Source organism: Podarcis tiliguerta (genome assembly GCF_965153285.1).
Source record: "Podarcis tiliguerta genome assembly, chromosome: 7".
NCBI lineage: Eukaryota > Metazoa > Chordata > Lepidosauria > Squamata > Lacertidae > Podarcis > Podarcis tiliguerta.
In genome coordinates this window covers 58,167,948-58,180,472 of record NC_139540.1, presented here as the reverse complement: position 1 = coordinate 58,180,472, position 12,525 = coordinate 58,167,948, and the positions used below count along the sequence as shown (strand labels likewise).

General features: G+C 45.2%; 1 long non-coding RNA gene across 1 annotated transcript; it reads left to right on the top strand.

Annotated features, from left to right (window-relative positions):
- Nucleotides 1-3,896: 3,896 nt before the first annotated feature.
- LOC310681715 lies at nt 3,897-11,097 on the top strand. The gene is made up of 3 exons (XR_014513543.1): nt 3,897-4,372; nt 7,825-7,969; nt 10,079-11,097. It is a non-coding gene; the product is annotated as an uncharacterized lncRNA (long non-coding RNA).
- The last annotated feature ends 1,428 nt before the right edge of the window (nt 11,098-12,525 follow it).

The window sequence follows — 12,525 nt, the reverse complement described above, 5'->3', positions numbered from 1 at the left end:
CATTTCTTAAGCGGAGGTACTTGAGGATTTGGACAGTTCATATTAGTATCAGTGAAAAAACCTGAAATCTCTGACCTCCTGAAGATATTGCAAAACGTTAATTCTTGTCTGGTGTTTGGCTCTATTTTGTCCAAGTGGATCTATAAATTATCATCTTCTACAACCAGCATCAATTATATCATATAGGCATAATTCTCTCCTCTCATAATTCTTTCCACCCTATAGCCCATGATGAAAAGTATGCTTTCTTACTTGCTTTGAAGTGGAACAGAACAGTCTACAAAAGTAACAGAGACCATCTTTCATCTGTGACTTTTAAGGGGCATGTAGTGGTTCTAGGGGTTGCTCGTGCGTAAGCCAGTGCAAACACCTGGCTGGGTTGCCTGAGTGAACCTTTTCTGTCCAGACAGCCACTCACACGTGGCTGTCTCAATCGCTGGCAGAATCCGTCAGTGGGCGTTTCTTAAATTTCTTCCAGCAAAGAAGCTCTTTGACGCCAAGTCTCCTCCTACTCTCTCTGTGCGAAAGCCTTCTGCGCAAGGAGGGCGTAGGCAGCGGAGGACCTCTACTCTCCCCGCTGGTCCCCGGCAAGGAGTCATGGGACCGCCTCGCCACTTCCCCCATCTGCCCCCCTTCTCCACTGGTGCTACGCTGATTCTCTTCCCCAGAAGATGGGCTGCCTCTCCCAATCCCGGGACGCTCTCTGGAATCCCTCTGGATTTTGCTCTCTCCCTCCAGCACTGATGGCAGTTCCCTGACAAGGCACTACATCTTTAATAACAGCTTTAGCTGTAGCAAACTCCTGGATTGTTTAGTGCAACCTTTCCCAACCTGGTGTGTTCCAGATGTTTTGGACTATAACTCCCATCAGCCACAGCTAGCAAGGCTCAACTGGAACTGTCCACATGTCCTATTGGAAAGGAGTTAGAGAGTTAAGTGAAGTAAGGTAAAAAGGTAAAGGACCCCTTACAGTTACGGTAAGTCCAGTTGCAGACGACTCTGGGATTGCGGCACTCATCTCACTTTACAGGACGAGGGAGCCGGCGTTTGTCCGCAGACAGTTTTTCCGGGTCATGTGGCCAGCATAACTAAGCCGCTTCTGGCACAATGGAACACTGAAACCAGAGCAGCGCAGGGAAAAGCCATTTACCTCCCTGCCACAGTGGTACCTATTTATCTACTTGCACTTTTTGGCGTGCTTTCGAACTGCTAGGTTGGCAGGAGCTGGGACCAAGCAACGGGGGCTTACCCCATCAAGGTGATTCGAACTGCGGAACTTCTGATCGGCCAGCCCAAAAGGCTCAGTGGTTTAGACCACAGGGCTACCTGTGTCCACACTAAGTGAAGTAAATACTCCCCCAATGGTGAGTCCCACCAGACATCTTCCTATAACAGCAATCCTCACATTGACCACAATATAATGGCAAGCCTAAAACCCCCCAGAACCTTTGCTATATCCAATACAAGCATTTATATCTATACCACTATATATTAGCACTACAGTGGTACCTCGGGTTACAGACGCTTCAGGTTACAGACGCTTCAGGTTACAGGCTCCCCTAATCCTGAAATAGTACCTCGGGTTAAGAACTTTGCTTCAGGATGAGAACAGAAATCGCACGGCTAAAGTGCTACCTCAGGTTAAGACCAGTTTCAGATTAAGAACGGACCTCCAGAACGAATTACGTAAATTCTTAACCCAAGGTACCACTGTATTAATTATCCCTGGGAAAGAAACAGATTGGTTTCCTCCAGAAAGTGGGGACAAATGAGAATATATATATATTCATTCAAACTGGGCTGGGCCACAGCAGTGGCAGTCTCTCTTCTTCCTCTCCTGCTCTCCAGCAGCCACTACGAGCTGCCCAAGGGAGGAAGCCAGCAACAGAGGCCACGGACAGGCAACGGGAAGCTCTCTCGCTGCCGCCATCCCTTGGAACAAGCGCCTGCTCATCCTCCTCCCTGAGCTCAGTGATGGCAGCACCGGCAGGGGAAATCTGGACATTGTGGGATCAAATCAGAAGCCGGGGCGGCTGTCACAATTCCAGGACTGTCCCTGGAAGATCAGGACACTTGGAGGGGATAAACTAGGCATGTTTGGATTTTCACGTCAGGGACATGAAAGCAGCGATCTATTGCCTGTGTACCACCTGCGGTCAGATAACACAGGCATCCTTGGAATAGGCTGACCTTCTCAACAATATAAACCATAGCACATTTCTCAAAGAAGCTCTTGAGTGCAGCTCATTTTAAAGATTTCAGAGCTGTTGATGTTTCGTCACGAGACATATCATTAATATTCTTTGTTTCACTAATTAAAAAACAAACCAACTGAGCTTAATATGGAAGATTATACAGTCTGACCATCCCTTTTTGGTGTCTTCTACTGCAGAAAGCTCAGTCAAGGCCTGACCTTGATCATGAATTGGGCGCTCTGCTCTTCTCTGTATGCAAATGACACTAATTAATCCAACACAAACATCAATATTTTTGCAAAGCATAACCCCAAGTGCCGTTTTATGACCATGTAATTTACAAGGCCTTAAACTACATTAAAATTACCACATACAGTGTTTACAGTTTAATTACACGGCTATTTGCCTTACCCAATCAAGTGTTATTCATATAGTCCTTATCCACTGGCCCTAATCTTACCTAAAAAAGAAAACAAACCTTTTTGCGGGCACAATAAGAATAGCAAATATTTAGCAAGAGGAATTCTTCCAAATTGCTTCTTCTGTTTTAGTGAACATAAAAATTGTGTTTGTTCTAGCTAAAGTAATTGTCATCTGTCCGTTTGCACTATTTATGGATGTCTGCTTCTTCTGAATAATTTCCAGTGTGTAAAAATGGCACTAACAAAGGATTTTCTAATTTGAAAAGCGTTAAGCCTGCACATCTAGAAGAATAAGGAGTGAATAACTTGGTGCTAGAATGGATTGTTTTATTGCAGATTTGCAGGTGGGGAATCACATTTTAAACTGCTCCTGAAGTGAAAACATGCTCAGCCAGTATAAACTATCACAGCAGGGAACAGGCTAGGCCAGAACCATTCCTCTTGCCATTATAGTGTTTTACTTGCAGGGAGTTTTGGGTCCATTTGCACTATACTTTTAAAGCAGTATTCAGTATTCAAGTACTAACCTTACTTTTATTCTCCAAGATGACACTAGTGCAATAGACCAGGAGCTGCTAACACAGTAGCTGCAGGCATTTGCAATGGCCTTCATTAGCACCTCTAGGCCCAGAACTTCATATATATAGATATGTAATTCCCTAGCTGTCTTAGAAAGAATGTTTAGAAATAAAATGTTCAGGAAACTGTCTAAGCCAGCTGGACTACAGACCCTCCAATTTGCAGCTATAGTGCTGCAAATAAAACATATTAAGTGTGTTTTAAGTGCAATATACAATGTGACACTAGATGGTGATGGTGAGCCTTATGGAAAAAGCATTTTCAGAACAGTTTTTATATGTGTGTAGATTCCACCCAAGAGTCCCTATTTGCCAGGGATGTCCCTGATTTAGACAAGCCGTCCTGATTTCTGATTTGATCCCCGAATGTCCTACTTTTCCTTAGGATGTCCCTATTTTCATTAGAGAAATGTTGGAGGATATGGAGCTATCTGACCCCTGAGCTGTCTGAAGGCAATCCTATATAGGGAAGGATTTTTTTTTTAAAAAAATGTTTAATGTTTTATTATGTTTTTGAGTGAAGTAAGACCTGTGATTGATAGGTGAGTCGTTTGGACACTAAGCAACAGGAATCCCTAGGGTCCTGAAGAATTTCCACTTCCCCATCCCCTCTGGTGCACTGCTCCTGCTTCAGTCTTATTTTCTACTGCTTAGAGCAGGCATAGGCAAACTCAGCCCTCCAGATGTTTTGGGACTACAACTCCCACCATCCCTAGCTAACAGAACCAGTGGTCAGGTGTTAAATGTTTGGAAAAAGTCAGAAACCCAAGGCAGTATAAGTTCCTCAACTACGTTTATTTAACATTTGTTAGTGACAACAGCTCACTCATAGGAAAACAAGAACCAAACTGACTGGACAACACAATATTAATCCCGAGCATGAACTGACCGTTGACAGTTGACATTTGAAAGAGCATGCGCTTACTTGCCGTTAGAATGTTCGTCTACCAATGCTTCTACGATTGGTTAGAACATGCCTTGTAACATAAAATGTGTTAAACCCAATACCATCCCTAGCTAACAATACCAGTGGTCAGGGATGATGGGAGTTGTGGTCCCAAAACATCTGGAGGGCCAGGTTTGCCTATACTTGGCTTAGAGCCTCCATAGTTTGCCCTTCCTTTTTTTCTTAGTAACTATGATGCATCTATCCTGTGATGGGTTTGTCTGAGATCAGGTAGTCCCTAGATTTTATTTTCTCCAAATACTACCACACAATAAGTGGGTGTGGATGTTAAAGAATCGCCCTTTTCCCCAAAATAGCAAATGTGAAAACTTTAATGTTGATTCTTGCTCTGGGATTGTGTGGACAATGATGAGGAGGTTATAAGTAATTTAGATAAACAGTATATATTAGCAATAGTTGGGGCATAATACCAATAGCAATAGTTGGGGCATAACTACCTGACATTCAGAACACATCTTAAGGCAGCCCTGTTCAGGGATGTTTTTAATGTGTAACATTTTAGTGTATTTTTGGTTTTTGTGGAAGCTGCCCAGAGTGGCTGCGGAAACCCAGCCAGATGGGTGGGGTACAAATAATAAATTATTATTATTATTATTATTATTATTATTATTATTATTATTATGTGTCTGCATACCCTCCAACATTTCTCTGATGAAAATAGGGCTGTCCTAAGGAAAAGTGGGACATTCCAGGATCAAATCTGAAACTGGGAAGAGCTTCTGTAAATCCAGGACTGTCCCTGGAAAATAGGGACACCTGGAGGGTCTGTGTCTGCCACTATGGAAGGGATTGCTGTGTCTCAACCACTGCTGACAGATATCTTCTGATTCTACTACCTTTGCAGAATGATTTTGAGATTACCAGAACAAAAGAAGCAATTATTTGCAAAGTGCTGTTTCAGAGCAGTGATTTGCTTGCAAGTCCCCCCCTTTCTCATTGCATTTTAAGTGCCTTTGCTTGCCCTAATGTATAATGCCCTATCAAGGGTTTCAAGTAGGTCCTTTATCCTCTATCTATCATCTATTTATATATATATATATAGAGAGAGAGAGTGTGCAGCACAGAGCCAACAAAGGTATACCATTGATATGGGACATGGGTGGCACTGTGGTCTAAACCATTGCGCCTCTTGGGCTTGCCGATCAGAAGGTTGGCGGTTTGAATCTGCTCGACGGGATGAGCTCCTGTTCCTCTGACCCAGCTTCTGCCAACCTAGCAGTTCGAAAGCACACCAGTGCGAGTAGATAAATAGGTATTGCTGCGGCAGGAATGTAAACGGCACTTCCATGCGCTCTGGCACTTGTCATGATGTCCCGTTGCACCAGAAGCGGTTTAATCATACTGGCAACATGACCTGGAAAGCTTTCTGTGGACAAATGCCAGCTCCCTCGGCCTGAAAGTGAGATGAGCACCACACCCCATAGTCTCCTTTGACTGGACTTAACTGTTTAGGGGTCCTTTACCTTTTCCCTTTACCTTTTACCATTGATATGCAGTGATGGTGAGAGATGAGGAAAAGAACTCCAGTATCAAGTAGCTTTGGTTTCTATGCGGGCTTGAGGTGGTGGTTTGTCTTAAATTTAATGTGCCTTCGAAGTTGGCAGTCATTTGTGTGCTTATCTCCCAATATCTTATGTATCTAAAATTGGATTTTTGAGTACAAAGCTGACATGTTATGTATAGTTGCATATAAAATATTCATTCTCAAACTCTTGCTGACACAATGCTTTCATTCTCCATGGGTCTTGTGGAATGTGGTCTCAGATATTGTGGCAGATTAGAAATCAGCCTGCCTCAACCGTCGTGTCCTTTACTTCAAGGTCTCCCAGGGCATCTACCCATGTGATAAGGCATGAGAGACCAGTTTTCAGGACGGAATCCATGCATGACACAGCCTGCCTAAGCCAGAGGGCAAGGACTGAAAGATTAGTAATATGCGGGAAGATGAAACATTAATTTGATGGAAAGGGCAATCAGAGAAACCAAACTGTGAATTGATCTGTTTATAGTTGACTAGAATGGGGGGGGGGGGAGAGAAAAGAAAAAAGGTGGGCGCTGATGAAAGAGCATGCTTTTCAGAGTGAACTGCTTTTGAAATGAATGTCAGCTCCTTGATTCGTATTGAGAGGTATCCAGAAATCCTTTACTCGGGAGGCTGATCAGATGTGGCAGCTTCTGCAACAAGCAGCTTGCCCAGTGCTATGAAGAAGAAACTGCTGACAAGAGTGTGTCTGCGATGGTCATTTATGCTAAGAGTCAAAGTGGATGTCCTCATCAATGAGCAGATGACATGTTAAATAAGTGCTAGGGTCGAATGACTGGCAGGCAGGAAACAGGGCATGAACGCGATTCCAGATTGCTAGTTTCTAAATTCAGTCCAGCTTCTTTCAAGCTTCTATGGCCAACACTTATTAAGCACTATGCTGGAGCAGTAGTGGATTTATTCTATGGGCGTAAAAGCAAGGACAAGGCAAACAGACATGGCACTTCTCTGCCAAGGCAGAGAACGCAGAATGACACCAGCACTTCCTTCTCCCTCAGCAGCCTCCAAAAAGCCAGAGAGGTCGTCTCCCCTCCCCTGTCCCACAAAAACTGCCCAGGCAATGCATACCCTCCAACATTTCTCTGGGCAGCTTCCAACGCATATAAAACATAATAAAACATTAAACATTTAAAAACTTCCCTATACAGGGCTGCCTTCAGATGTCTGCTAAAGGTTGTATAGTTACTTATCTCCTTGGACAAATGGCCTGATTCTGTATATGGCAGTTTCCTTTGTCTTACTTATTTACTATGTCAGCTGGCTACTTTTTAAAAAAAATTGTTTTAAAGCTTTTAATTATGACTTGGGGGGAACTTTGGCCCTGTCCTATAGCATAACAATATCTAAGTGTATAAGATAAATATATTTCCTTAAAAGCAAATTTGATTATAAAAAATTCACAAATCAGTCAATGGATATTACAAGTTTAGGGCAGATATATTGGGAAGAAACATATAATGTCCATTCTAAATATATTCTGTGAATATATATTTGAGCAAGAATGATATAAAATGTACAGTATAGGCTATAAATTCTAGAACAGGTGTAGCTGGTGTAAATATATTTCCTTATCTCACTGATTGGATTTTGCACCTCCCTGCAAGATTTCTGTGTACCAGGAGAGAGAAAGAGGTTATGTGTACAGATGGTTAACTGCTGAAATGCCCAGAAGGTTCAACTCATCTGCGCTTGCGAAGATGAGGAGAATTTTCCACTGACTAATTCGCAGGTGTTTTGAAAGCTCTGGATTACATTCAGGTTTTGCTGTTCTGTTTTGTTTGATCAAATGCCTTAGGTCAGATGTTGAAAATGTGAATATTTTATTATTGTTATTATTATGTCCAAGTGGTTATAAGAGCATCAGTACTGCTCTCTAGAGAAAAACGGGGTGCAGAGAAACCTTTTGGCATTTGGACCTCACAGCCATTACAAACTGATGCCTTGGGCTTCCACTGTCCCTGGGCTGCCTCTCCTTTTGCATGACACATTGCATCGCCTCAGGTCAACGACTTAGAGCTCGCCTGCCCATCGTCATCATGGTCATAATTTGGCAAGCAATAATAATTATTTTCCGCCTTATGCTAGGCCTTTCTCTTGCTCTGTCCTGCGCTCTTTTTAGCCTACAACCAGAATGGCAGCAAAAATGAGCAGGTGTTTAGGAAGCTTGGCTGCTGAAAAGCGATGCGCAAGTGTCACTCTCCACTAGAGTAGGCTGTGTTGGCACTGCACTCTGGCTGCTATCCGTTGACAGTGAGCAGGAAGAGGTAACACAATGCTTCTTTTAATAACAAGTTTAATAGTGAGCTGGATGAGTAAAATTAAGGGCTACACTCAACAGCACGGCACGATTATGGGCTTATGCAGATGACGGGTGAATCTGTATCTCAGGTTATTATCCTATGCATGCTTACATGAGATAAATCCCTGTTTAACTCAGTGGTACTTATTCTGAGTAGCCATGCAAAGGTACAATACTGTAGAATGTCGTCTACCTACAGTGTGTGTGTGTATGTAGATACACCTGTGTTAAGGTTTACACATTATTAAAATCTAGGTAGATGTATACTGAAGAAGCGGTGTGTGTGTGTGTGCGTGTGCGTGCACAGTCTTTCTAGAACTAAATAAGAACCAACCCAGTTGAGAAATGTTAATTTGGTTTTCATGTAGAAGCACAACCATGGTTTTATATGAAACGGAGGAAGGGGGGAGGTGGAGGGGGGGTGGAGCGCCCTGGGTGTATTCACTGAGGGGGTTACATTCGGCACACTGCCCACCCACGACTCCCAAGCCTACCCTAAGCCATCGGGAGAAGGGAGGGAGCTGCACCACTTTGCCAGGGGCATTCCCCCCTCCCCGCTTCATTTTGACAGCTTGGGGGAGGCTTGGGAGTCATGGGCAGGTGGCATGCCAAATGTCCACCATTGACGACTCGCTCCACTCCCATGGGTGACTCACTCTGCCTCCGGCTACAGGGCGCTCACACTGCTCCGTGCGCCCAAGTGGCTATCCCGCGCCTGAGAGAGCACCCTCCACACCCCGTGCGCCTCAGGAGCACACCTGCCTCGGGCAGCGCAGGCATATGCTCCGCTGCATATGACATCTTCGTGTCTGGAATTTTATTAAAAGCTTTTCTTCAAAACATTTAAATTAGCACTCCTCCACTGGAAGAGTACAGTGGTACTTCGGGTTAAGTACTTAATTTGTTCCGGAGGTCCATACTTAACCTGAAACTGTTCTTAACCTGAAGCACCACTTTAGCTAATGGGGCCTCCTGCTGCCGTTGCGCCGCCGGAGCCCTATTTCTGTTCTCATCCTGAAGCAAAGTTCTTAACCTGAAGCACTATTTCTGGGTTAGCGGAGTCTGTAACCTGAAGCGTATGTAACCCGAAGTACCACTGTACAGTGGATGAATTCTTAACTTTCAAAAAATTGTTTCGCATAACAGTTACTAACAAAATTTGCTGCTTTTTTGTCTTTCTTTTAAAACGTAAGATCACCAGATGTATAGGATTGTCTATCCTATACATTTCTACTCAGAATTAATTTTAATTGGGTGTTCCAAACATAGAAGCAAAGAAGCATAGAATTGTAGAGCTGGAAGGGGGCCCTTGGTCATCTAGTCCAACCCCCTGCAATGCAGAAACCTCAACTAAAGTATCCATGGCAGATGGCCATTCAACCTCTACTTTGAAACCTCCAAGGAAGGCGAGTCATCTGAACATGGTTTGCTATGGGAATGTGGTATACAAATAAACAGTGAGGATACTGAGAACATACACATATGCTAATAATGACTAAAATAAGACCCATTGATTTCAACGGGTCTACTCAGAGTATGAGGCACTTGGATGCCACCCATAACTTTCAGTGGGTATTTATTCATTCATTGCGCACTTATTCAGCCCAATTACCAACACTTCACAGCACAGTGGTACCGCTAGTTCAAACTTAATTTGTTCCGGAGGCCCGTTCTTAATCTGAAATTGTTCTTAACTAGAGGCATGCTTTTGCTAATGGGGCCTCTTCCGTTCTCATCCTGGGGCAAAGTTCTCAACTTGAGGTAATTCTTCCAGGTTAGCGGAGTTTGTAACCTGAAGTGTTTGTAACCTGAGGCGTTTGTAACTCAAGGTACCACTGTATAAGATAAGGAGAAGGAGGCTCTGGGGCTCTGTGGGATGGGGCAGTGGACTCCCAGATGGGAAGTTGGGGTTATATAAGAATGAGGTTGGGGCCCTCCGGAAAACAGGCATTGGTAACACAGAAAAGTATCCTGGTCAATGTCAGTTTCACAGATTATAAGACAGTTGGAGGCAGGACCATGCATGGAAATGCTTTTAGGAATCTCTCTTTTAATTGTCACGTTTCATTGTTAGAAATGGAAGCTGGGCCCAAAGCCTAATGAACAGGGGTTCCTGTGTGGAAAGTGAACTGGGAAGGGGCTGCGACTGCTTTGGGGATTCCGCTTTCCCATTCTTGTGCAAATGGTGAGGACAGAGGTCCCCTTCAGTTTCTCATGAACGAAGCATCAAACAACTCCGAGCTTCTCAAAACAGCAGCAGCGGAATCTTATTTCAGCAAAGAAGGGGGACAAATAATGAAAAACAGCTTCCGAAAGGTTGCTCGGCAGTGTGAGAACTTGGCCCTGCAGTTCACAGCATTCCAGTAAACAGAGTGCCAGAAAAATAATAATCGGGATATACTGAGCTGAGGTAATGCTGGCAAGAAGCTACGAAAGCCTAACAAAAGACCTCTCCCCCTCCCCACCCGCCTGCAAAGAACTGCTCTTCATTGCTCCTTGTGTTTTCCTGTCAGAAGAGGCTGTGGGGCTTGTTTCCTGGCAACGTGCCCCAGCTCCTTGGCTCCGCTGAGACCCATCTACCCCTAGGGGGAGCCCATCGGCTGTCAGCCTCCAGCAAGAACCTGTGTTTAACTAGCTCCTTCTGGGATGCAGGTGAGCTTTCTGAGAGCACAATTAGAGCATCTGTCATGAGCAGCAGAACCAGTGCGAGGTGGCGAAAGGTTTTGGTGGCTGCTGGAGTCTTTTAGAGCTAAATCATTGGGAAGTGCATAGAGGCCAGTTTGGATGGCCTGTCCCTCTTCCTCACCTATCTTTTTTTTGTTTTAAAGGGAAGGGGGAGTTGTGTAAAAACCCGCGCGATAAATCTTTCCTGCTTGTCAGAGATTTCAAGTAAACAAAATAATAGTTCTCAGGAGAGGTTTATGCTAAAACATAGAAATTTCCTCCCCTTTTAAGTCTGCCGGTGTTTATTGCTTTTTCAATGTACGTTAGCCAACGCTGCACTTTTTCTTTTTAACAAAAAAACATCTTAGAGAGTCTATAGGCAACTTACAGCCTAAATTTCTTCAACCAGCTTCCCAAGCCTCCACTGATTCTCCACTGACTATCCCTGCCTCCGGGTCTGGTCCTGACCGGACGGATACTAGAATCAGCAAGGGATACCCACATGACCTGAAGGTGCTGCTGTGCAATGCCAGGTCAATGATTCATAAAACCACTGCAATCCATGACTTGATCATGGATGGAGGATTTGACCTGGCATGTGTAACAGAGACTTGGTTGGATGAAGCAGATGGGCCTGTTCTTGCCGCTGCTTGTCCACCAGGTTTCTCTTACGCACAGCAACCCAGGCCTTGTGGGCGGGGAGGGGGGGTTGCAGTGATTTTTAGGAAGTCATTAGCTTGCACCAGGCGTCCTATTGGGAAGACCCAGTTTTCTGAGTGCATGTTCTGGAAGTTGGGCAATAGGGGCAGTACAGGATTCCTTCTGGTGTACCGACCTCCCCGCTGCACCAAGGATTCCCTGCCCGAGCTGCTTCAGGTCGTGGCGGATGTCCTCCTGGAGACACCTAGTTTGGTTGTCCTAGGGGATTTTAATATCCATGCCGACACGACCTTACAAGGGGCCGCTCGGGACTTCGTGGAAAGCATGGCCTCCATGGGGCTGTCCCTGAATAAGTTTGGCCCAACCCATAGCCGCGGACATGCCTTGGACCTGGTGTTTACCTCAATGGATGTTGGTGATCTGACACTAAGTAAAAGCGAAACAAAAGAAGTGCCATGGTCAGATCACTTCCTGGTGCAACTTGACTTCTCCGCGACCCTTCCCCTCTGCAGGGAGGTGGGACCGATTCGGATGGTCCGCCCCCGCCACTTAATGGATCCAAATGGTTTCCAGAGAGTGGTAGGGGATGCTTTATCCCATGTTGATGGCCTTTCAGCTGATTCCCTGGTGGCCCGCTGGAATGTGGAGTTAACCAGGGCTATTGACTGTTTGGCTCCGAAGCGCCCTCTCCGATTGCATGGAGCCCGGACAGCCCCGTGGTTTTCCACGGATCTGAGGGCAATGAAACAATCGTTGAGACGGCTAGAGCGCTGGTGGCGGAGGACCCATTCTGAAGCTGACCGGACACAGGTTAGAGCTCAATGTCGAGCCTACCAAGTGGCAGTAGCGACGGCGAAGAAGACTTTCTTCACCGCCTCTATTGCATCTGCAGAAAACAGCAGCAGGAGACTTTTTCAGGTGGTCCGCAATCTAGCGGAACCACCTGCTACATCGGGGCCCAGTACGGGCCACATGATCTCCTGCAATGATTTTGCAAAGTTTTTTGCAGATAAAGTCGCTCAGATTCGGGAAGAGGTCGATGCCACCGTGGGAGCAGGGCCGGGGCGGGAGAGTGCTAGAGTCCTGTCTAGTCAAATTGCGTGGGATCAATTCCAATCTGTTACCTCCGAGGATGTGGACAGGCTGCTTGGACGAGTGAAACCAACCACCTGTCTCCTTGATCCTTGCCCATCCTGG